This window comes from Lepidochelys kempii, chromosome 2 (genome assembly GCF_965140265.1).
Source record: "Lepidochelys kempii isolate rLepKem1 chromosome 2, rLepKem1.hap2, whole genome shotgun sequence".
NCBI classification, from domain to species: domain Eukaryota; kingdom Metazoa; phylum Chordata; order Testudines; family Cheloniidae; genus Lepidochelys; species Lepidochelys kempii.
Window position 1 is genome coordinate 7,847,920 of NC_133257.1, and position 27,222 is coordinate 7,875,141.

Genomic DNA, 27,222 nt, shown 5'->3' on the forward strand with positions numbered 1-27,222 from the left:
CTTTGTCCAAATCCTGGCTGTGCCACAGATTCCAGGTGGACAAGTCAATCTCTCTGTGCATTGGTTTCCTGGCTGCAAGGTAGAGATGATGCTTCTCTCTCTCACAGCAGTGTTCTGAGGATAGGCAGAGCAATGGTTCTGAGGTGTTCAGATACCAGAATGATGTGGCCGTAAAATTAGACAAACTCCTGGAATGAGCTCCAGGAAGGAGAGGTGTGTGGGTGTCCAAATTTCTTGGTTAAAGTACAGTCAGGGTTGAGACTCCAGAGAAAACAACAACAATAATTATAATAATAAAGTAAGTGAAAAGATTTCGTTGCTCATTCAAAAGCCTCTGGTGGTCCAGGTTTGGTCCACATTCCGCCTATTGACTACCCTTGAAGTAGGTCAACCCAAGCTCTGTTAGCCTGGTCTGGCTGGCAAACAAAATGATTCTCTAGCTTCCCCTAGCGGATCATTACAATTGATTCCAGGGCCTCTATAAAGGCACTACACTACCTAGAAATGTAACTTCTCAGGCCTGTAGGTTTCATTTATTCCATCAGACTAATAACCAGACAATAACACTGCATTTTGTGTGCGTGCGCTTTCATTTTCAATCTTTGTGCCCTTTCACTGTTCCCACTCACAATACAAGTCATAGTCTTGAGGCTTTTCTATCCCTTAATCTCTCGGCATTTTGATGTGTTGCTTTCTACATACTCATTCGCTCATGCGCTCTCTCACTCTCTGATCCTTGCTTAATGTCCTTTTAGGTGACTCCACTTGCTCTTCTGCATCGTCTCTCAGAAAAGAAGGGAAGTGAAAGGAAGCAGTTTGATATCTTAGCGCTTTTTGGACTTTAAATATCACCAGTTACCAGTGCAACACAAGACAAGCTGCACAGTTCCCTACTGAATGTAATTGCTGGCTTGGTGCTATTGTGACTACAGCAATTGTCAACATCTGAGAGTTGACCCTATAGTTCAGCTGCTGTCTTGAGGCTGAAACTAGCACGGGAACAGCTACTCAGGAACTTTCAATAGTACTGTGTTTTTTAAACCTTGGTGGCAGCATGGTCCAGTGGATAGCACCTACTAATGGGACTTTGAAATGCTAGGTTCTGTTCCTGGCGCTGTCACTTACTTGTTAGGTGACCTTGGGCGAGTCTCTTTCCTTCTTGTTTTTTAAGTTGTAAGCTCCTTGGGACAGGGACTGTTTCTTACTATGGCTTTGTACAATGCATGGCACAACAAAACCCTTGTATTATCTCTGCTTGTATTCATACTATGGCTGTTGATTAATCACAGTTAACTCACGTGATTAATTCAAAAAAATTAATAGCGATTAATCGCTGTTTTAATTGCGCTGTTAAACAATAGAATACCAATTGAAATTTATTAAATATTTTGGATGTTTTTTCTACATTTTCATATATATTGTATTCTGTGTTGTAATTGAAAACAAAGTGTATACTGTTTTATTCCAAATATTTGCACTGTAAAAATCATAAATAGTATTTTTTAATTCACCTCCTACAAGTACTGCATTGCAATCTCTTTGTCATGAAAGTGCAACTTACAAATGTAGATTTTTTTTTTGTTACGTAACTGCACTCAAAAACCAATCAATGTAAAACTTCAGAATCCACTCAGTCCTGCTTCTTGTTCAGCCAATCACACTGTCAGTCACAGGAGGCTTTTAATGATGGGACTTCTCAGAGGATGGTCACTGATGGGGAGTGCAGGATATTGAAAATGCCCTGAAATAGCCTGGGGATCAGTGCACCCCAGCACCATTTTGTGATACATGATAACGGGCAGAAAGTTGTCTAAGAGGCAACTTTCTGTCTTAAGGCCACAGAAGGGATGGTTGGCAGAGTATGTGTGAATGATTATGATGTTTGTAAAGCCTGCTAGGGTATCCTCACTGTGAAAGGTGCCCAGAACTTTCAGGGAGCCCCACTGGAGTCAATGCCAAAACACGCATTCACTTCAGCTGGCACACGGTCAGGCCTTGAACGCTTGCTCCTGGTTTGTAACTTGTTCAGTCCTAGGGCCAGATTGTGTAACTGAGGCCCATGCCTGAGCGGAGGGTGATGCAGACACCCTTGTAAAATGTATGGCCTTGTGGTTAAGGCTTTGGGCTGCCACTTGGGTGCAGTTCCAGGCTCTGTCTGTGTGACCTTGGGCCTCAGTTCCCCATCTTATGCTTGTATGTTATATCTCTTTTCTCCCACCCTATGGGTGTCATGTCCATTCAGACTGTAAAGTCTTCAGGGCAGGGACTGCCTTTTACTGTGGGTCAGCCTGTGCTACATGTCTTCATGTTGACGAGGGCCCAGATCCTCAGTGTTGTGTAGGTTCCTAATGCCCCTTTGGGTCTAGAAACTTTCACCACAAGGGGTCCTACAGAAACCAATGAAACCAGTGTTGTGGAGCATCAATGCGACTATTGCAACTGGCCCTATCTGTTTGTACAGCATCTTCATGTTGGCTGGGACATCTAGGGACAAATTATTAACAACACTGTTCCTGGGGAAGTTCTGGGAGGGAGAGTGCTTCATGAGGCCCTGGGGAACATAGCAGCCATGTCAAACGTTAAGTGCTTCCCTCTGATCATGATAGAAGCAGAATTAGGCCCTTGGCTTAGTTTTTATGTTGTATTTATCAGCACTGCATGTCAATCATGCAAATATATGCAAGTTTGGGCACATCGTTTCACATACCCCTTCCTATGACATTTCAGGTCTTGAGAAGTTTTTCAGAGTGAAATTATTTATGATTATTATTATTATTATGTGGTATTGGAATGTGAAGAAAAATAAAAAGTTTGTGCTAGTGAGTTTTTAACATGAAAACTTCAACTGGTTGAAGGGATCTCTCCATCACTGCTAGAGACAGCGTGGTCTCGTACTGCATACAGGAATCCTCCTTTTCCAATTCCCACCTCTGTCACTGTCTGGCCTTAACCCCATGTTGCACCTCTGTCTCTTTTTACAAACGTTCTGCACCCGATCCCCAGCTGCTGTAAATTAACACCATTCCACTGAACTCAACAGAACAATGCCAATCTACACCAGGTAAGGAGCTGGGCCATTATTTAGTAAGGTATTACAATTCTCTTTTGAGGCACCATGCTATCTGTTCATATCACTACCGTGGATGAGAAAATTGAGACTCTGGGAGGATTAGACCATTATTTTAAAAATTGTCCCCTAATTTGGTTGCCCAAGCTTATGACTGGCAACAAGACACACCCAGAACCTGATTTTCAGAGGTTCTGGACCCCACAACTCCATTGGATGTCAATGGGATCTGCGGTTGCGTAGGCCTGGATCCTGAAATCCATTTAAATCAATAGAAGGTAGATGCCTCTGAAAGCCTGGCCCTACAGCAGATGTCTAAAGTTGTACACCCAAAACTGAGGCTATCAAAACTAGTTTTGAAAATAATGACCTAAGTGACTTGCCCCATGTCACTCAGCCAATGTCTACACGTATGGTGCTGTAGAGGCAGTATATGCTACAGTCAAAGGCTCCGGCAGTGGAGAAAGGCTCTTTATTGTCAGACTGCTGCTTTAGCCTCTAGACTACGCTACCTCTTAGAGGAGAGGACCCTTTTATTTCGAGGTAGCCAAGATGTTTCCTTGCAGAAGCTATGACTTCAATTTATAACGGGCACTTATGTAGCTCAAGCCAGCAGGACTTTGTATCACCACTATGCCATTTCTTCTGGTGTTTCACTGAGGTGCCACTTAATACGACATCACATGACCTAGGCTGGCCCAGTACAGTGGGGCTACCTGCAGGAACTGTAATTCTATCAAAGTATCAAGTACCCCGTGAGTGGCAAGTTGCGATGGGGATTGGGCTTACTGATGGCAATGCCTAGCGGTTAGGTTCCTGGACTGCCACTTCCCCCCACCCCCAAGACGGGGCCTCTCGGCAGCAACCACTCCAACATCCTGGCCTTTGGTAGGTGGGGACTTGGCCCTCCCAGGTGTGTCACCAATTAATTTAGTGAGTCCCCTTCCAGTGTAACTGAGTCCTAGACATATACAGAGTCCCATGTCCAACAGGAAGGGCCTTCAGTCCAACTCTGGACCCTGATAGGTGGCTCACCTTCACCTCGAGGCTTTCAGCACCTCTACTCCCTCATACTTCTGAAAGGGAATTTTCTGGTCCTGCTGTAACAAGGGTGGTTGGTACAGGAGCCTGAGCCCTCCCACTCCATCAGTCTCCAGCCCAGAGCCCCGTGGGAAGCAACAATATCAAGCACCTTGGAGTGCCTCAAGGCTGCTTCCCTGGGCCACTTCCTAGCATTCATCCCCCACCCCCCAGTCTCAAAGTCTAACATAAGAAAGAAAAAGAAAAATCGCTGAACCTTCAGCCCAGCTGGGCTCACCTGGTAGCTGCCCACTCACAGCAAAGGCTTCTGAAGTTCCCTTGTGCAGGAGCTCTCAGGATAGGTCTGTTTCCTCTATTCTCTGTCCCCTTCTGAGCAGATGGGCTTCCTTTTAAGCTCCTCCTTCAGCTGGAGCATGCTCTGCATGTGCAGGGGGAGCGAAGTCACCATGGCCCAGAACTGCTCCTTCAGTTCAAATCTGCGGTTTATACAACTGTTGCCGGCACCCAGTGCCGAGAGGCTGAACAACAGCTTGAGTGGTTCGTTACCCGGTGTGCTACACCCAATAATCACAACGGGGTGGAGAAGCAGAAAAGTTTATTTGCAGCTGCAAAAAGGTACAGGGAGAATAAAATCTCAAATCCTGCACAACAGAGCAGGAAGTTACACAGGCTTTTATACATCCTTTTTCCCAGCATACTTGTCCAATAGCAAGCTGCCCCAAGTATCCATATAGCCAGCCAATCCAGTTCCCAGCTAGTTCCCTGATTCTCTGTATCATTTGTTAAACTATACATAAAGCTGCTTTATTCAGCATTGTTCTTCCATATCTCCCCTGTTTGGCCTTGCTTAGTTTCAGGCAGTCTGACTCTGCAACATACTGTTGCAGATTCTCAGCATAACTGCTGCGAGTGCCTCCAGGCAGGAGGGGGGCCAAGGACACCGGGGCCTAGTGCAAGGGGGCTTCATCGACACTCGTGGTCTTCCATCCCCTCGAGTTACCTAGTGGCCATTATACAACCCACCACACAGGTCTTCATTTTCCACCAATAGACCAGAGCAGTCGCAGCACAGACCCTTACACAACGGTTACTTTCTAGAGCTCTAGCAAGGAAGTGCAGCTTGTCTAAATGCTGTTCTTTCTTGATATTATTTAGACAGAATCAGTGTTCACACCCATTCATTCCTCTTGGAGGCACAAATGAAAACAGTGGGCAAAATTAATAAAGATAAATTGAAAAATAACATGGTATTGATTGGCCAGCTTTCCATTATGTTCCACAGCATCACTCAATCTCCCATTACACAGATAACATGCTGTTATTTATCGCAGCCCAGCATCCCTCATAGCAAACTTCTCTTACTCTAAAGAATAAATTGCAGGGGATTGTGTCTTCCTTCAGCTGAACACCTTTATGGTTTGGATTAACTGAATGCAAAGGCACACAGCAAAGGGCTAGTGGCCATGTTTAAAAACATACTGTCACCAGGGATCTGACCATCTTGTCCAAGGATTGGCCTCAACAGGGGCAACGTTCCAGTTACACTGCCTCCTAGTGGCTTGTTTTGGTAGCTGTAGATGTATTTTTAAAAACAGGCATTGCATTCTGAGAAGTATTGCTCTGAAAAGAAAATTGGCCAGGGTGACGGCTAAGCAGAAGCAAAGTTTGAGCTCCTGGAAAGGTCTCCTGTATGTGTCTGTGATCAATTAAATTACACCTGCTGCCATACCTGAACCCAAAATTAGGAACATAATAATAGCCCAAAGCATTTTCTGAGGGAGGAAGTACCCTACATTTTAATTAATTAATGGCATGCTGTCTAGGTACAGTGTCATATTCTGTCTCTCCATTTGCACCTATGGAATCACATCAACTCTGAGATGGCGTTTACACTACCTATTTCATTGAGACACAACAGATATAACTGTGGTGTAACTCACAGCAGGTTTGACAGTACATGCGGGTAGATATTTGTGGAACACTTCCTCTCCTTTGTAAAGCTGTATGGATAGGAATCCTCATTATCTCCATTATAACAACAGGGAAACAGTCCCAAAGAAGTGAAACGTCTTGCCAAAGGCTGCAAAAGGACAATCCTGTATTATCAAACTCAAGCATTCAAAAATCAGCATTCATACCCCCAGTCATGAGAATAGCTTAGAAATAATAAGATAAAAAAGAAAGAAAAAGAAAGCTGAGATTCTCATATATATATACTTGGCTCCTGGAGCCAGAGTTTTAAGAAAAAGACCAAATATTGGGAGACTTGCAATAAAATTGTGAAAGCTGATAACATTCGCATGAGTCAGTGGCAGATCCAAGAAAAGAAGGCAGGTTTTTTCTCCACAAGTAACTTATCCTGTGTGTTACCCTCAGATGGAAAGGCTGTGTAGGTCTAAACTCCAACAACACACCTGCAGCTGGCCCTTGTCAACTAACTTCGGCTTGTGGGGCTTGGGTTGCGGGGCTATAAAAGTGCAGAGTAGACTCGGGGTGAAGTTAGACCCTGGGGTCTGGGACTCTGCCCCCTTGCAGGGTCCCAGATCTTGGGCTCCAACCTGAGCCCAACCTGAGCCCAAAACATCCACACTGCAATTTTATAGCCCCGCAACTCAAGTGCTGTGAGCCCGAGTTAGCTGACAAGGCCAGCAGTAGGTGTTTTCTTGCAGCGTAGACCTACCCTGACTCACTAAGCAGAATTTGCTAATTATATGAATAACGGCTCTTTAGTGGTGTTATTGTTTACATTATGTACTATTGGATGTTTCTTTGCTTAACCCAAGAATGAAATGCAAATGGGCTGTGCACTAGGTCCATGCACAATCCAACAAACCATAGCACCTACTGGGAATTCATTTCACTCAGGGGGCAATGGTGAGGACTCACACTAAGAGTCATTTTTCTCTCCACACTGAATATGGAACTTTCTTGTTCAAAGATGACAATATTATTTCCCAAAACTACTCCCTCTCTCTCTGCTTCACTGCCGTGCTGCTAGAACTTTGCTCTGACACTGGCTGCCTGGCTTTCTGCCATCCCAATATCCTCATCTCTTTCCACTCACCATCCTTTGTCCCCCCTGCATAAACAGTCTTTATCGAGAATTAATATTTAATAGAAACCATAGAGCCAGGAATATAGCTGACTAAACCTGCTCATATTCTGGCCTTGAGGAGAAATTTGTCCAGTTGATTCACTTAAATTATGAAATCTCAAAAGTTTCTCTGAATTGCCATCTGTCAGTATCAATTCCTAGCAAGGACACTTAGAATGAGGATTGATCTCTAAGGCTGGTAGCCTAGATGTAGCATGTTCAACCACAATGAGCTGAGCTGGGCTTAGTTCAGTGAGTAACATATGGTGTTGCTCTCCACCACTGGCAAAATACAAACAGGTTTGAATCCTTATGTTTTGGTCCTATTTAGGCTTAATCATTCTGAACTCAAGCATTACATTAGAAAACAAAAGAATACAAGAAGTGAGTCTATTCACATACATTTGGCAGTAACACGCAAACCAGTGTGGATGTCCAGAATGAAACAATTGACAAGATGGCAGCTGCATTCACCATCTTTGGTAATTTGGTAATTGAAAATCTACAATGTAAAGCCCAGAAGACAGATCTTCAACTCAAATGTTACTTCCCTCTTAACATTTAGGTTTGAAAGCTGGAAGTCCACCAAAGGTACAGACAAATGTCTAAATTCCTTTGAAAGCAAAGGCCTTTGAAAAATATTAGTATTCAATTACATTATTTTATAACAAATGCTCAGATTCGTTTGCCTTCGACAACTCCTTATCTCTACAGGTAATCAGAAAAGAAGACGGAAATATATGGGACACGTGTTAAGAATGAAGCCAAAGCATCTGCCTTTGGATCTTTGGAGGAACACCTAAAAGGGGCTGACCAAAAAATCTCTGTGTCAAACACAACTTTGGGAGGGAAAGGATATGGCACTTAACCACAAAGGGGACATGGAAAGGGATGGCAGACCCTTGTTGATGTCTTAAGCAATGTCTGATGGCTAAGGAAGGATTCAGAGGAAAGTGCGTCATTGAGATCTTTTGCGTTCACACATGCACAAAGCTGGAACAAGGAAAATATGTGAATTCCAATGAATTCTTAATGATGAATTCTTATTAAATTAACATATATATATATATATATATATATATATATATATATATATATATATATATATATATATATATATATATATATACACACACACACATTATTATAGTGTTATAACAACTGTCTGTGGTCAGTACGAGGGACTTGGACCTGGGATCTCCAGTATTAAAAGCATGAGCTGAAGGATCAACTCCTCTAGCTGACAGCTGTAGCAGATGCACATTTATGTGGACAAACCATATGTGGGCTGACACATAACACAACAGTGGGAGCTCCATAACTGTGCATGACACTTTACAGACAAGCTTGAAGGCAAGGACCCAGTCCTAAATTGCATACAATATGAAAAGAACTTACCCGCTAAATGAGTGGTTTAATTAAGATTTATGGCCTTAATCTTATTTAGCATTTATGAGTTTCCCATAGATTTTGCTATTGTATGTTCCCCAGAATCTAAGCTTTTATTTTTAGAATAATGAAGTTTCTATCCCTTTTGATTGCTCAAATAGCCTTCAGAAACCAGCAGCCTGGCCTTGTAAAGAATAAATCACATTAGCCAAAACTTGATTGCTTTTCTTGATAGAAACACAAAATTAGTAGATGAAAGGGCTGCAGTAGATGTGCTATGTTTTGATTTTAGTCATGCATTTGACAGTGTGTGTCATGCAATTTTACCTGAAAGAGGTATTCAGATTGCTTTGGATAGAGCTCAGTCATGTGGATTGCAAACTGCGCCGATGGACTGCAGCATACTGAGCGGGGCAGAGTAAGGCTGAAGTCAATGAGAGAGGCACGTGGTCAGGAAGACATCTCAGAATCTGGCCCTCCATGAATGAGGGCATGCTTGTGCATAAGCTCCATAAATCAGCCTACCGCTCAGAAGAGTCCAAGCAAAGGTTGAGCTGAATGTGGCCCTGTCAGATCTCAACAAGGCCAAACCGGCAGCTGTCTCCCTGACTTGTCAAACTCCACACAATGAAGACATGGAAAAAAAAAATGAACAAAGCACTACTCTTCCTGACAAGCAAATACAACTTGTCACTTCTGCCATCACTGCTCAATCAAAAGGAAGGGAGCCATTATTCCTAATTACAGGGGAGTGAAAACACAGTTTATCAGTTACTCCTAGCTGAAGGCTTGCTTCTGGGTGTGCAGAGAATTAATTTTCCTACAGTAACTCTTGGGAGACAGAAGATTGGTTCTGGTTGATTTATAGGGTCAGTATTTATTTTTATTATTATTTCATGAACAACCTCCACTTAATCATAAAGCATCCAGAACCTGACTACGAAAGGAGCCCCTCCGTTATTCATAGACAACGTCTTTCCCAATCACAGACGCTTCCTTGGTTAATAATATCAGTACTAAAAAATCCTGGCTGAGATCAGCGCCACGGAGCACCTTGTTTATTTCTTATTTACTTTTAATACCTAAGGGGGTGCTGGCGATAAGCAAATTTGTCCCTCTGCTGTGGCTCAGGAACTAAGGATTAATGTTTCCTGATTCTCCTACCTTCTGCAAGAAGGAACATGCCTCGGTGTTTAAAAGCCTGGAACTAGGAGCCTGGAGATGTGGCCTCCAGCCTATAATTCTGCTGCTGGTGCACTGTGTTCCGTCAGGGCTGGGTTAGGGGAAAGGCACTCTGGGCACATCGGCACCACAGCTAGGGGTGTCATTCCCAGCTTGGCTGGATGCACACACGTCAGCTCTGATCGAGCTAGCATGCTAAAAACAGAAGCGTGGCCATGGTGGCATGGATTAGCCGCCCGAGTACAATCTCGTCCGAGATCCTAGGTATGTACATGGGCAGCTCGTGTTAAGCACCAGGCCGTGGGCGTTTGTGCTTAGTGGTCAGGGTGGAAGGCTGACCTAGTGGTTGGAGCAGAGGTGACCAGGGCCTCTAGTAGTCAGAGCCCACAAACTAGTAGTCAGAGCCCACATCAGGGGTTACCAAATCCAGGGAGTGAGGCAGAGCTGAGAGCCGGGGATCAAGAGCCGAGGGGCGGAGCTGTGGTCAGAAGCCAAATACCAAGTGCAGGGAATGAGACAGAGCCCAGGGTCAGAGACAAAGTATCAGCCCGAGCAGGGGCAGGAAACCAGGAGTGGGTGCCAGGAGGAAGGAAGCTACAGCCAGAGATATGGTGCTGCTGCCAGGCTTAGGAATTTGCCTGCTGAAATCTTCAACCAGTCAGGGGGCAAGGTTCATGAATCAGCTGCGTCTGAGATCAGCTGTGGGTCCCTGACAGCTACCCTGTGCCACCGCACCAGCCTTGCTGTAGTTAGCCTGCTAGGTCAATTAGAGCTCTGCCTGTATGTCTAAACCAGCTGAGAACTACACCGCCCAGTTCCTGTGTAGACATGCCTAGCACTCCAGCTCCTTTGTAGGACTGGCAGAACAATTTCTGTCTAAATTTCTTTTCAGTGGGAAAATGGGTTTTTGATGCAATGAAAGTTTTCGCAGCCAGTGTCAGCTTTCTTTGAAAAAGTTTGGTTTTTCATCAGAAAACTCAAAACCCCCAAATTAAAAAATTTGCATCTGAATTTTTTTTTTCAGATTTTGGCAGATTTCAGCCAATTATTTTTTGGTTTTTGATTGCCAAGCCCCTCCTCTCTTCAACCTCCCTTCCCAAAATCAAATCCCTCCTCCCACAAAAGAACATGGGTTTTGGTTTTTTTCCAATGAAAAGTCTAAAATTTCCACAAGGGAATTCCCATCCCTCACCCCTTGACCAGCTCTGCTTCTAGAGGCTCATGTTCAGATGAGAATTTTAGCTCATTTATTAAAAAAAAAAAAAGCATTGTTTCTAGCCTTCACGGCCTCATTCTTCTTAGTACTGAAAGCTACGGTCATGCTAAGAATGGGAGGGACCATGGCACAGGGGTGGAGTCATGTCGTGGGTTCTGTCTAGGCTCTAGACTGCCTTACTTTGGCTTTTCGCAATTTTCTGAGGGCCTAATCCTTTGACCTTTATGCATGTGAATGGGGCTATTTGTGTTAATAATGATTGCAAGACTGAATCCATAATCTAAGTCTAGACATCTTGGTTAGTACTAGGAACACAGACTGCATTCGCTCAAAGACGTAATTATAAGCCTGTGAGTCTGACATTAATCCTGGATAAGATAATGGAACAGATGAAATGGGACTTGATTAATAAAGACTTAAAGGAGGATAATGTAATTAATAGGTTTATGGAAAATAGATCCTGTCAACTAACTTGTAATCTCATCAAAAAAGATATCAAGTTTGGTTGATGAAGGTAATAGTGTTGATATAATAGACTTCTGTAAGGTGTTTGACTTGGTATCGCAGAACGTTTTGATTAAAAAACTAGGACAATATAAAATTAATATGGAACACTTTAAAAGGATTTAAAACTGGCTAACTGATAGGTCTAAAAATTTAACAGTAAATAGAGAATGGTCATTGAGCAGGTTTCCAGTGGTGTCCTGCAGAGATTGGTTCTTGGCCCTACATTATTTAACATTTTTATCGATGATCTGGAAGAAAAACCTAAAATTATCACTGATCAAGTTTGCAGATAAGTGACAAAAGGTGGGGAGTTATTTTTTCACAACAGTGCACTCCCCAAGTGTAAGCTGTGTGATTGGCTGCACATGTATCCCGACTGTCCAATTAGTTACCTGGGAAGGCATGGCTCCAGGTGAATGCAGCATCAGAGAATATAGAACATGGGATTATTTCTTTGTGTGCATTTTCAAAGCACCACTGAAGCAAACACAGGAGACTCTAATTAGGCTGGGCCCATGTGCATAGCAAATATGAACAGAAGACACAGATTCTTAATATGGAGGAACTGTTTAATTCCACTCACCACTAAAAATGCTGCCCTTTCTGGGGAGGGACATGGCAACCATTACAATGACACTCTGCCACATTCCGTAACAGAGTAAGGCAGTGAAGAAAGATGTAGCCTAGTGCCCTAAGGACAAAGGAAAGGCACACCTGTGGCTCTTAAAATAAATCACAGCCGTAATCATTCAGAATAATTACTAATTAATATATCTTCAAGGACCCCCCTGCCTGTCCTTTTCTATTCATTTTTCAGACAATAACAAGTATCACCCACCTGAAGATCACAGGTGCTACCCACACTGATTACTTCTCTGTAGTACCAGAAATACCTCAGGTAGGGGGGGTCTATATACATAATCATAGAAGATTAGGATTGGAAGAGACCTGAGGAGGTCATGTAGTTCAATCCCCTGCTCAAAGCAGGGCCAACACCAGCTGAATCATCCTAGCCAGGGCTTTGTCAAGCCGGGCCTTAAAAACCTCTAAGGATGGAGATTCCACCACCTCCCCAGGTAACCGATTCCAGCGCTTCACCACCTTCCTATTGAAATAGTTTTTCCTAATATCCAACCTAGACATCCCCAACTCCAACTTGAGACCATTGCTCCTTGTTCTGTCATCTCCCACCACTGAGAACAGCCTAGTTCCATCCTCTTTGGAACCCCCCTTCAAGTAGTTGAAGGCTGCTATCAAATCCCCCCTCACTCTTCTCTTCTGCAGACTAAATAAGACCAGTTCCTTCAGCCTCTCCTCATAAGTCATGTGCTCCAGCGCCCTAATAATTTGCATTGCCCTCTGCTGGACTCGCTCCAATTTGTCCACATCCTTTCTGTAGTGGGGGGCCCCAAAACTGGACACAATACTCCAGATGTGGCCTCACCAGTGCCGAATACAGGGGAATAGTCACTTCCCTTGGTTTGCTGGCAATGCTCCTACTAATGCAGCCCAACATGCCGTTAGCCTTCTTGGCAACACGGGCCCACTGTGCATGGGATTCTTCTGTCCCAAGTGCAGGATGCACCCCACTGGAGAGCACAGACATTGCTCATGGCTAATGGCCCAGTAGCGCCATCTACTTAAAAGGGGTTTGTAGATGAAGTTGGGGGGTGGAGGTATAAAGCAGTCCTCTTCACAGAGCTGGCTGGCCACATATGATGGGTGATGGACCTGCCCCTTTATTGTGCATTACTGATGCAGCACAGAGCCCTTCAGCCTGGGTCTACAGCACAAACAATGGCTTAATAGGCCCCGGTCTGGCCTGTGGTATCATTTCCTTTGCCCAACACTTCTCCTTCAATCTTACTTTTCATTCTCACCTTGTTACTTCTTGTTATTTCTCCCAATTTAGCTGATCTGAAGCACTAGCCAGAAATTACGGGCATAAAAGAGAGATATATCTCAGCAGTAAACCGAATTCTCTTCTATTTCTCGTGATAGATAGGAACGTTACAGGAATTTTCCCCTCTGGATTTGGCAATGTTTTATGGGGACTGAAAAGAAAAAAAAAAGAAGTACCAAGCATATACACAGCTCTGTAGCTAATCCAAAATCCTGGTGTGCTGCATCAGTGCGTATTTACTGAGGATCATTTGTTAGAAGTAGGGCACAGAATGAACTGCTTTTTAGGCCTCTTTGAGGAGAGGCCATTGGTTTTGGCACAGCAGACATCAAGCTGCTGGGAACAGTGCTTTCTACATTAAACATTGCATACAGGTAAAGCAGGTTCAAAGAGCTACATCAGGAGACATTAAAGAGTCAGCATTTACCATCTGTTACCAGGCGCTGACTACAGATACCTCCTAGCTTGTCTTTATAGAGTGCCTAGCACAAGTATATAGAGAGGGAATAAAAAAGGGCGGGGGAGGGAGGCACCTCAAGAGGGTACTCATCACCCCTGTGCAAGATCAAGTCCTGGGATATCATGCTACCATCTACAAGGGCTTTCCTTCCAGAAGCAGCCCACTTATTCAGGCTCTAGGGGAAGAGTCGGGGAAGTGACACTGGGTGCACAGGGGATAGTTCCCTACAAGAAGGAAGTCGGGCCTGTTTGTAGAACAGCGGCTATCCTTAAAGAGCTACCCTTAATATCTTTGCTCATTCCCTTCTGAGATTTTTTTCCTTTTACAGGTAAGGGTGTTAGCCTGTGAATTCAGCATCTGGGGTTAAATAACCTCCTCCGCCACAGACTTCCCGTGTGACCTTGGGCAAGTTCTCACTGCAGCGGGGAGCGAGCCTCCCAGCCAGGGCAGACAGACTGGCACTAAGAGGGCTCGAACAAGTGCTCTAAAAATAGCTGTCTGGATCTTGCAGCTCAGGCTAGAGCTCGTGTTCTCAAGCCTAGGGGGCTGGGTGGGCTTGAGAGCCTGAGCTGTAGCTTCCACCCTTGCTGGAGCCCCGCTAGCATGAATCTGTCTGCTTGGGCTAGGAGGCTCCTCCTAGCTCCCGCCTAGGCAAACTCTTAGGGTAAAATTTACAAAAAATGCCTAGATCCTCACAGGTATGGGACTTAGGTGCCTAAATAGCTTTGAGAATCTGAGCCTTAGGCCCCACTTCCAAAGGGACTTAGGCTTCTACATCACTTAGATGTTTACGAAAAGGTTACCTTTAGTCTCCCAGTGCCTCAGTTCTCCTCCTGTAAAATGGGGATAATAGCGCTGCCCTACCTCACAGGGGCCATGTGTGGATAAATCCCTTAAAAAATTGTGAGGTGCTCCAATACTTTGGTAACAGGGGCCATATAAGTACCTAAGATATACCTAGATACAGCTACCTTTGGTTTCAGCACAGACACACTTTTCACTTTAATTGCAATGAAGCAGATTTGCAGCAACTGGAAGCAGCCCTTTCCTTGGGGTTTTATATTTTAAACATTACTCTTAAGCTACAGAAATAGCCTTTGAAAATATCCACGAAACAGCTGTAAGGGAAGAGGGAGAAAAAGATTGATAACGTTCAAATGTCCTTAAACACCTGCATGACTTTTTAAGCTCGTGGTGACTCAAGCTGCCCTGTGTATTAGCACAGACCTATGGGAATTGGGGGCACGGAAAAGAACCTGGTCCCCTAATTGCCAAGGAAACCAAGCTAAGTGCAGCGTGTCCCTTAAATCCACCAGAATACTGAGATATTGATGTCACCATCAACAGCCCAAGAAGATAAAAGAGTAAGTAGCACCTCATGGCAACGAAATCTGAGGTGCTGTATATTAAACTTCGGAGCAGTTGGCTGTGCTGAATGCAAAGTACAAGGAAGGTTAAAAGGAGCATGCAAATCTAAGGGCTGAGATGGCAGAGCTGAAAGCAGAGGAGGGAGGAAAGAGAGTGAAAGTGACAAGGCTGTTGATTTTATTATTAGAGGTGGCCAATCTAATTTGTATAAACCAATATAACAAAATTGTGATCACATAGAACTTCTCAGTTGCCTCCTGTACTGCAGCCCATGGCCAATCACAACAGCAGCAGGGAATTATGGGCTCGATGCAAGAATCACTGGATGAAATTCTAAGGTCAGTGTTCTGCAGGAAGTCATGCAAGATGGGCCCTTATAATCTATGAAAACTCAGTACTTCCTACTCCAACATCACAAGGTGCTTGCCAGTTCAGGCAAAGGAGAATCCCCATTAAATGTTAACAGTGTAGGGCCTATGACACAGATTTGGGCTGTTCTGACTCTACCCCATAGAGAGCAGTGGTGCACATATACACACACAGCTTATTATATTAAGAATCTACCCAAGCATATTGGTGCTTTTCTAAGCCACTCCCTACTGAGAATTCTCCTATCACTACCCAGATGGTCAAATCTTGAGGGTCCTGATTCTGCTGTTGCTCAGTCCTTGCACAGGCCAATTCCCATCAAAGTGAGTGGGGCCAAACCCTGAGAGGTGCTGAGCACCAGCCAAACCTGGACGTCCTCACTCACATTTTACTCAGATAAAACTCTTGCTGACTTCTGTGAGAATTTTTCACACTACATATTTTCTTCACTATCAGGGTCTAGACCCCAGTTCCCAGCCAACAGCTCCGTGACTATTATGAACCGCCCTGGCTCAAGCGATGAAGCAACATTGATGGTGTTCCTGTGCATTCCATACATCTACTTTGTGCAGGGACCGCTGCAGAGATCAGACCTCAATTAGTGGTGTTGCTGATTAACTCTGGCTCCGCTCTGAATGCTATTTTTTGAAGCAGCTGTAATCTCTAAATCATGGCCCTCTGCAAGATCTTAACAATGGCAGAGCATTACCTGCCTTTTCCAAAGTGCTTTATTTACTCAGAAGATTTATTTGTAAACCCACAGGAGGTTTATTGTTGCTGGTTGCGGACAGGCAGTGCATTGCTTTCCCCCATGTTGAATGTGGTCGTATAAAACCACGCTTGAGGAAGGTAGTAAACTGGTATTTGGTGCATCCATTATGAAACCGCTTTAATTATATTGGCACATAAGCTCCTGCTCCTTAAATTAATTCCTTTGTAGCTAATGATTTCCTGGACATTTTCTACATGCTTAATTTAATTTAAATCATTCTCATGGGAGAAGATAGATGGCTCTTAACAGGACACAGGCTTTGTGGTTTTGAGAACTGGGTGGTGGGTGCCATGTTGCAGAGGTCAGGTGGAAAGATTTTTACCTGCCAAGACTTGCATTCATGCGTCTATCTCTCTCTGTCCGTTGTCCATCTTTCTGATCTCCGTCTATCAGATTCTCAAGGCTGCCCAAGTAGATGCTTAATTCTCATTAGTATCATTTTGGTTCCACTTCATATTAAGGTTCCAGTTATACATTGGTTAATTAGCCCCATCACAACCATTAAGAGATCTGTTTATCATTTATTGACTCTTTTATAAACAAACAGGCCACAGCTGAGGGGAATCAGTGCCCAAGGAATCCCAAGACTCAGTAACGGAGCTGGGTTGGAGCTATAAAGGCAGGAAATTGGCAGCAGAAAGGTGCTGCTGAGAAAGACTGTAGTCACTGCTTGGGAGAAGTGCTTGAAGACCCTGGGGACAGTAGCCCACAGTTATTCCCTGGGAAGGGGAGTTAGGAGGCTGGCAAACCCCAGAGAGGGGGGAGTGCCAGATTGCAGGACAGGGCTCAGGGAAAGGCAGTGAGCTTTAAGAGGGACTGTTGGCTAGAGTGTCCCTGAGCCAGAACCCGGAGCAGAGCATGGGCCCGGGTTCCCCTGCCAGCTGCTGAGGAAGTGGTACAACTACACAGTGACTAGGAAGACTTGTCAGTGGGAAGAGACTGCCAGAAAGGGAAGCCATTTGGTGACCTGGCCAGAAGGCCGAGTTATGAAGAGGCAGCAGCCGCTCGTGGAACGAGAGAGGAGTCACACACTCAGAGAGCGACAGACACCATGCAACCGTGGGAAGGGGCACCGACCTGGTGAGCTATTCCCCAGAGGTGCCATCCTGGCCATGAGTGGTACACCCCATCACAGGGGTTAACTGATGGTTACAGAGTCTACTGGTGTGCCTGTAACCATCAACAAAATCTACTGCTCATCTCTGTAACGTGCTTATAACATCCATGAATTGTTTAGTAATCTTCTATGAGCCAGTTATGAATGGAACCTTAATATAAAGCAAGGCCTTAATTTTCATCGAAATTGGGCATCTACAGCTTTGCAGATCTCAGCCCTGATCTTAGATCTTTCTAGGATATTAATCCATGTACGTCGTCCGGACACTGTAGCATCAGTAGAACGCTGGTCGTGTGTAGCAGGACAGCTTTTGGGACTCTGAAGCGTGCCTGCCCCAGAGGAGGCGTTCTCTTGTCAGTGCAACAATATTGTCCATAGTTGTATTTAGACGATGGCTTCTCCAGGGGCAATTCCCTCAACAGCCTAAGGAGGGAGTGGGGGAGGGAAAAAACTCCCTCCCCCAAACCCACTCCAAAATAGGTGACACCACCTTGTAAAATGGCTCCTCTTTCTACATGCAAAATGACACAATGTAGAATTATTTTAATTCTGTGGCCAAAGTTCCTATTTTGTGTTCTCTCTCCTCCCCTTTTTCTTTCCTCATCTCCTCCCTCCCCCCATATTTTTCTAGGCACTCTACAGCATTTTTAAATGGCTATTTCCATTTAACCCATTTCTCATCTACATTTTTTCCCTCCTACATTTCCCTCTATTTTTTCATTCAGTCTCTCATTTCCCCCTCCCCCAGTTCTCATGTTAGCACTTTTAATACAATAATGACAATGCTTAGCTCTTATGTAGCACTTTACCCTCAGTAGATCTCAAGGGGCTTTACAAAGGAGGCCAATATTATCCCCATTTTACAGGTGGGTAAACTGAGGCACAGAGCGAGTGGGTCACCCAGAAGCAAAGCCAGGAATGGAACAGAGGTCACTCGAGTCCCCGTCCAGTATGCTATCCACTGGGCAACACTGCCTCCCCTACAGAGACTACTTTTCTTTATTTTGCCTTAGTCTGCTTATTTGTTTGTATAGCAGCTCTGCCTAGCTGCCTTCATCAGGATTGTGGCCCCATTGTGCCAGCACTATATAAACACCCAGTAAATGGCAGTTCCAACTTTCTGCATGGTCTCTGTGTCCCACCAAGAAATGTAGCTCTGGTGCCAGGGTTGCGGATACTACATAGCTTTCTCCTACCCATCAGACTGGAGCAGGTGCAGAGACGGGCTGCGAGAACAAGCCGAGGAATGGAAAACCTACCCTGTGAGAGGAGACTCCAAGAGCTCGGCTTGTTTAGCCTAACCAAACAAAAGCTGAGGGGCGATATGTTTGCTCTCTCTAAATACATCAGAGGGATCAATCCCAGGGAGGGGGAGGAACTGTATAAGTGAAGTGCCAATGTGGACACAAGAACAAATGGATATAAAATGGTCACCAACAAGTTTAGGCTTGAAACGAGAGGAAGGTTTCGAACCACCTGAGGAGTGAAGTCCTGGAACAGTCTTCCAAGGGAAGCAGTAGGGGCAAGAAACTTAACCGGCTTCAAGACCAAGGCGACGTCTACACTGGCACTTTCGTTGTTAAAACTTTTGTCACTCAGGGGTGTGAAAAACCAGCTTCCTGAGTGACAAAAGTTTTAACGCTGAAAAGCACCAGTGTGGACAGGGCTTCGTTGGCAGGAGCCGTTATAAGGTGCGCAGTGTAGACGTAGCCTGCGCCTGATAAAATTTATGGAGGGGATGGTATGATGAAACGGTCTACGCTGGCACATAGCCGAACTGCGACTGCTAGGAGCAAATATGTCCAATGGCTGGTGATGGGACACTAGATGGGGAGGGCTCTGAGTTACGACAGAATTCTTTCCCAGGTGTCTGGCTGGTGGGTCTTACAGAAATGCTCAGGATCCAATAGACCACTGTATTCCCCTGCTCAGACTGGCAGAGACCCTGCGTTTTTTTTTTTTTTTTTTTTGCCTTTCTCTGCAGCATGGGGCATGGGTCACTTGCAGGTTTAAACTAGTGTAAATAGTGGATTCTCTTACTTGAAGTCTTTAAATCATGATTGAGGACTTCAGTAACTCAGCCAGAGGTTAGGGGTTTATTACAGGAGTGGGTGGGCGAGGTTCTGTGGCCTGCAATGTGCAGGAGGTCAAAGTAGATCATGATGGTCTCTTCTGGCCTCCAAGTCTAGGAATCTGAGGGCAAGTTTTTGCCTGTAATGTATTTTGTCGATGGTGTGTATATTGCATGGGATTTTATAAATGATTGCTTTGCCAGATAGAAATGATCAGTTGTAAGAGTACTCAAGCCAAACTGATCATTGGTTTGGTTTTGTAAAACCCAAACCCAGCTGTCAAGGTTCCTCCCCGACTCTGAACGCTAGGGTACAGATGTGGGGACCTGCATGAAAACCTCCTAAGCTTATCTTTACCAGCTTAGGTCAAAACTTCCCCAAGGTACAAAATATTCCACCCTTTGTCCTTGGATTGGCCGCTATCACCACCAAACAAATACTGGTTACTGGGGAAGAGCTGTTTGGAAACGTCTTCCCCCCCCACAATACTTCCCAAAACCTTGCACCCCACTTCCTGGATGAGGTTTGGTAAAAAGCCTCACCAATTTGCCTAGGTGACTACAGACCCAGACCCTTGGATCTGAGAACAATGAACAATCCTCCCAACACTTGCACCCCCCTTTTCCTGGGAAATGTTGGATAAAAAGCTCACCAATTTGCATAGGTGACCACAGACCCAAACCCTTGGATCTGAGAACAATGAAAAAGCATTCAGTTTTCTTACAAGAAGACTTTTAATAGAAATAGGAGTAAATAGAAGTAAAGAAATCCCCTCTATAAAATCAGGATGGTAGATACCTTACAGGGTAATTAGATTCAAAACATAGAGAATCCCTCTAGGCAAAACCTTAAGTTACAAAAAAGATACACAGACAGAAATAGTTATTCTATTCAGCACAATTCTTAGCCATTTAAAGAAATCATAATCTAACACATACCTAGCCATATTACTTACTAAAAGTTCTAATACTCCATTTCTGGTTTATCCCCGGCAAAAACAGCATATAGACAGACACACAGACCCTTTGTTTCTCTCCCTCCTCCCAGCTTTTGAAAGTATCTTGTCTCCTCATTGGTCATTTTGGTCAGGTGCCAGCGAGGTTACCTTTAGCTTCTTAACCCTTAACAGGTGAGAGGAGTTTTCCTCTGGCCAGGAGGGATTTTAAAGGGTAAACACCCTTCCCTTTATATTTATGACACCAGCTGAAAGGGTTTTGCGAAAACAAGACTAAGGGTATGTCTACATTTCAAGATGGAAGGCATAATTCCCAGCTCAAGGAGACGTACCTCTGTGTTGTTGGCAAATAGGTGCCAGCTCTTGCCAAGGCTTTAGGCCTCAGCAGAACTCTGACAGATGTGTTGCTGGAAACCAGTCCTGCTTACTGTGTGGGTTAAGATGGTTATTGAACTTCTAGCCATGTGTTTAGTGTGTTGACTTTATGACATGCTTGTTTAAGTTGCTCCGTGCATTAATCTCACTTACAATCTTGATCACATGCTATAACATAATATTCAAGTTTTTGCTCTGAAACGGTCAACCTGTCAGAAGCGATCCTCTCATGCTCATTAAGAAATCATTGTGGGACATCACAATACAAAGACATCGTGAATAGCTCCTTCACATATCAGGAAGAGGCTACCTGCATAAGGCCTTGTCTCATCAGCTTGAATTCTGGAAGAAGCAAATAAAGATAGCTGGCAAGAAAATGTTTCCTCTGAGTTACAAAAGAAAAGCAGCGATCCCTGGGGTCAATCTGGGTTAGCCTTAAAAGAAAATCAGTGTTGACAGCTTGCTGCAATTCTGTCACCTTTTGACCAACTCATTTAGTATATATACGTTGCCCACTTTAACCTGTAAATAACTCATTTCTTTTTCCTAGTTAATACATCCTTAATTAGTTTACTATAGGATTCTCTACAAGCATTGTCTTTGGTGATCTGAGGTACAAATTGACCTGGGGTAAGTGACTGGTCTCTTGGGACTGGAAGCAACCTGAATCTTTTGTGATCTTTGGTGTATGGCAACCAACTAGCATTCAGTCCAGCATGCCTGGGTGGCAGTTAGACTGTAGTGCCTAAGGGGACTGTCTGTGACTCTATTGTAAGACTATTACAGTGCTTCAGGAATTCAAATGTTCCTGGGTTTGTGAAATCTAAGGATAGAACATACAGACAGCTGCCTGCCCTGCTTCCTGACCATCTGCCCTGAGGTTGGCACTCACAGTTGTGAGCCACTCCAGACAGTGCAACACCCCACGCTAGCTCTGATTGAGCTAGCATGCTAAAAATAGAGGTGCAGGCCTGATGGCATGAGCAGCGGGAGGGGCTAAGTGCCCCTCATTCAACCCTCCCTTCCCCCGGCCCAGCCCCTAGGTATATGCTTGGGGCAGCCAAACTCTGTTACCAGTATGTTGCAGTGAGCTAGAAATTTCTCCTCCTGATCAAAGTGTAGACACACTAAGGTATCAACCCCCACAGTTTGGCTGCTGGTGCACTGATTTGCTGCCTCTTCTGCTGACCAGCCTTGTCCCATTGTTTCCTTGTACTCCCCTGCCTTTGTGTCTGTTATACCTGTGTCTTTGTACCTTTGTCTCTTTGTTTTTACAGTGCAGTATTACAACAGTCTATGAGGAGGAATCAGAGCAGCTTTGCTTTTCATATGATGGAGGGAAGGAGGATGAATGACAGAATCTTTTAAGAGTCTCTCCTCTTGACAGGGTTATTTCCACAACTTAAGTCTATCACTGTGTATCTCACTATCCAGACCAAAAGCAGAGCTCAGAAAAGCTGTGGCATTTTCTGCTACCATAGCAGAAGTATTGGACATCTGAAGAGCTTGCTTTCCCTCATCTCATTTCACCCTGTCATTAATAAGTGATTATATTATCATTGTTACCTTCTGTGTCTCTTCACTGTTTCACAGTGATGAAGAGGATGCACAGTGCTTCAGCTATTTAGCTTTACATTATAAGAACATAACAGCCATACTGGGTCAGACCAAAGGTCCATCTAGCCTAGTACCCTGTTTTCCGACAATGGCCAATGCCAGGTGCCCCAGAGGGAATGAACAGAACAGGTAATGATCAAGTGATCCATCCCCTGTTGCCCATTCTCAGCTTCTGGTAAACAGAGGCTTGGACACCATCCCTGCCCATTCTGGCTAATAGCCATTGATGGACCTATCCTCCATTAATTTATCTATTTCTTTTTTGAATGTGCTTTTAGAAGTCTACTGTACGAGTAGAGATATTGGTTATAAAGCTCATAGTTTTTCCGTTGTGTTTGTTGAGCACTGGTAATAGGCCCATTATTACTATTTATTTTGTGTACTATGGTAGCACTTAGAATCATAGAATATCAGGGTTGGAAGGGACCCCAGAAGGTCATCTAGTCCAACCCCCTGCTCAAAGCAGGACCAATTCCCAGTTAAATCATCCCAGCCAGGGCTTGGTCAAGCCTGACCTTAAAAACCTCTAAGGAAGGAGATTCTACCACCTCCCTAGGTAACGCATTCCAGTGTTTCACCACCCTCTTAGTGAAAAAGTTTTTCCTAATATCCAATCTAAACCTCCCTCACTGCAACTTGAGACCATTACTCCTCATTCTGTCATCTGCTACCATTGAGAACAGTCTAGAGCCATCCTCTTTGGAACCCCCTTTCAGGTAGTTGAAAGCAGCTATCAAATCCCCCCTCATTCTTCTCTTCTGCAGGCTAAACAATCCCAGCTCCCTCAGCCTCTCCTCATAACTCATGTGTTCCAGTCCCCTAATCATTTTTGTTGCCCTTCGCTGGACTCTCTCCAATTTATCCACATCCTTCTTGAAGTGTGGGGCCCAAAACTGGACACAGTACTCCAGATGAGGCCTCACCAATGTCGAATAGAGGGGAACGATCACGTCCCTCGATCTGCTCACTATGCCCCTACTTATACATCCCAAAATGCCATTGGCCTTCTTGGCAACAAGGGCACACTGCTGACTCATATCCAGCTTCTCGTCCACCGTCACCCCTAGGTCCTTTTCCGCAGAACTGCTGCCTAGCCATTCGGTCCCTAGTCTGTAGCTGTGCATTGGGTTCTTCTGTCCTAAGTGCAGGACCCTGCACTTATCCTTATTGAACCTCATCAGATTTCTTTTGGCCCAATCCTCCAATTTGTCTAGGTCCTTCTGTATCCTATCCACTTAGGAATGTCAATCAAGGCTCAAGGCCCCATTGTGCCAGGCACTATAGCAGACAGGTCTCCTTCTTTATGGCAAGAAAAGACTCCTATTAGTTTCTCTGGGCTTTGAATCAGGCCCAGAGTGTTTAGCATTCTACAGCAGCAGTTTTCAAAGCCGGTCCACCACTTGTGCAGGGAAAGCCCCTGGCGGGCCAGACCGGTTTGTTTACCTGCCGCGTCTGCAGGTTCGGCCGATCGTGGCTCCCACGGGCCGCGGTTTGCTGCTCCAGGCCAATGGGGGCTGCAGGAAGCAGCGCGGGCCAAGGGACGTGCTGGCCACCCTTCCCACAGCCCCCATTGGCCTGGAGCAGCGAACGGCCAGTGGGAGCCGCGATCGGCCGAACCTGCAGATGCGGCAGGTAAACAAACCGGTCTGGCCCGCCAGGGGCTTTCCCTGCACAAGCGGTGGACCGGCTTTGAAAACTGCTGCTCTACGGAGCCTGGTGCCACAATCCCTGTGTCAGAGCGTACAATGCGAGATGACAATCAGCAGACAACACAAAGAAGATCACTACTTCTGATGGTGAATTGACACTAGACAATAAGGGGAGTTTTCTCCCAGTGTGACCTTGGTGCTTAATTGAGGCAGTTCCAAAGTAAACCAGTACTAGAAGCTCTGCTTAAACACCAAAATCTCAGCAGGCCTCCCAGGTAAAAGGCGAGAGCACCCCAAGCATCTGCTCCTGAGCCAAGACACCAGAGGCCCAACTTTCAAAGGCATTTAGGTGCCTAAAGATACAACTGGTTGGGGGAAAAAAGTTCAACAAACTTTTCCATGGGGGGGGAAATGTAGTTTTGTCCAAACTGAAACGTTTTGCAAAAATCATGTCAATTTCAACAAAAATTCATTTAAACAGAATAAGTTCAAGCACCTTGTGAAGGAATCTGGCCAACATAGGGGTCGTTCCATTGGAACTGCCTGAGGTTTGACTCAAAAACTGGTTGTAACTTAATTGTGACTGGAACTTGCTTGAAAGTTTGGGGGTTTGAATGAAACTCAGGGATGCAAACCAAGGTGAATTCAGACTGAAGAAAAAGCTCAAAGGAAGTGAGCCCTGAAACTTTTTTCCTGTATAGTTCTAGCAAGTGCCTTCATTTTCATGACCTATTTCTCTCTCTCCATTGAGATCTCCTTGCCTTTGTCTAATACACGACAAGGTTTCATTTTTAGTCAACACTGTGTAAGCAGCACTAAGTACTCTTGTTTAAGAGGGTTTAGTTTCTTTAATCTCAAAGGCACCTCTAGCTTTTTTGCTTTGAGCAATGGGAGAGAGAGAGAGATCAGAGTGAGTACCTGTTCATTTTCATTACACATGGCGGTTGAAAATGAAATCCTCCCAGAGTTACGCCATGGTCCTGTGAATGAACCTCCAGGAATGCCTCTGGCGAGGCCAGCAGGAATCCTATAACAATCTCTGATTTAAAAGGCTACTCACGCTTTGCAGGCACCCAGGGCTGTTCTTGAGAGAAATCATGAAGCCCACTCTTCAAAGTTTTGCCAGGCAGAACTTCCCAGGAAGATACTGGGATTTTGACTGTGAAAGGCATCAAGATTTAGATCATTGTTACTATTATTTGTATCGTGGCGACAATATGCTAAAGAGTTTTTGAGACAGAGGGGAAATGGATTCTCCAGACAGCTGTGGCTGCTTTGGACCACTCCTGCACCCATCACCACCCCCCCCATACCCTTCTCCAGCATGGGGGGGGGAGGGGGGAAGGGAGAGAAGGGGTGTGTCTGGGGCATTTCAGGATTGGAGCAAACCTCTGCTATGCTAGTGGGGTAAGGCAGAGCCACTCCCCCACTGCTTTAGCTCATATCCAGAGTCAGCAGCCCAGGAGCAGGGAGCAACAGCTGGTTCCTTGATAGTTTCCCCCATTAAACGCATCAAGTAGAACTCTCATGCGGAGGAGAATTCAAACCACTGGATTTCTACATGTTTGCAGGGGTCTGCTCAGACTGAGTCAGTTGCAGGGTTGGGGCCTGGGATATTATGGTGATGGGCACTATAGAAATAGCTAAGATAGAGAAGAATCGTTCCTTCGCTGGGCTGGGCTGGGGCATGGCAAATGTTTTACAACACACAGCAACTTGAGAGAGGAAGAAGGATGCAGTGCAGTACAGATGCTTCTAACAGGTGACCCACCAGCACCATTAACGTCCATGTTCCTGTTGCTCTAGAATATTAATTTTTGAATACCCATTTGTCATGGGCTGCCGAGTACAGAGGAAATCCAAAATCTGACTTTTCCGTCAAAGCTTGTCCAGGGGTCAGGGATTGCTCAGGACCCTTCAGGTTCCCTTCCATGGATATTAAGGGAAACAATTTATAACCATGATGTTACTTTCTTCCGTGCAACAGTCATGTTGTGCATGAGACCTAACAATTGGGGAGCTGAAGCTTAGCTGAGATCACTGATTGCATTAAAGCCATGAACATTTCCATAAATAGGTTTATTGGGCAGGTGACAGCCAACTGTACATTGATGTAATCATTACGTGCTGCTGTTCTAAAAGACCACGCTGGGGAAGTTGCATGTTATGGCATATTCAACCAAAGGCATTATATCGGAATGTTAGTGGCCAGGCATCAGTACAGAGAATGCAACCTTATTCCACACAGCACCATCTAGCATTTCCGCAACATTTAGACAGGTCCAATTAGATGGTAATAGTCTCTCTAGCCTAGCTCACAAAGGTATAACAAGATCCAGTGGCTGGAACACCAGGATTAACACTCCTACCTATCTAAAGTTAAGTGATTTGTTCTTGCCAGGAATTAAATCAGTGGCAGAGACAGGATTAGAATTCAGGATTTCCCTTCTAGTTCCATGATCAATTCACTAGACCATGTGGCCTGCCAGTTAAGCACAATGGGTCACATCTGGTGTAAATTGACCTAACTGAGAAGCTGACCCAATATTTTGTAGTGAGTTACTCTTCCTTATGTTTACAAGACAAGGTCATAGAATATCAGGGTTGGAAGGGACCTCAGGAGGTCATCTAGTCCAACCCCCTGCTCAAAGCAGGACCAATCATCAATTAAATCATAAATTTGGATCTTGGCTTCATCTGCATAATTCTTGGAATCAGTATATGGGAGGACAAAATTTGGCCAGAAGTGATTAGAAACTGGAATGTCTTTTATATTATAATGTTGTTTTCCCTTTAATTTAACAAAAAGGGAAGCTCGTCCTACAGCAAGCAATTATATCCCATGGCCATAATAAACCCCAAGCCATACCCATCTTCTTACGATTATACAGCATGACATCAGGGCTTCACTTCATACAAAGCAGATATTAAAAGCAGCTTTATAGCTGCTTCTCATTTTCAGTGTGTCTCGAATTCTACTGTGGTTACTGCGAAAACAAAAAACTGTCTTCGTATTGTTATTCATATCACAGGGCATCTTCCAAATTATATATCCTTACAGAATCCACT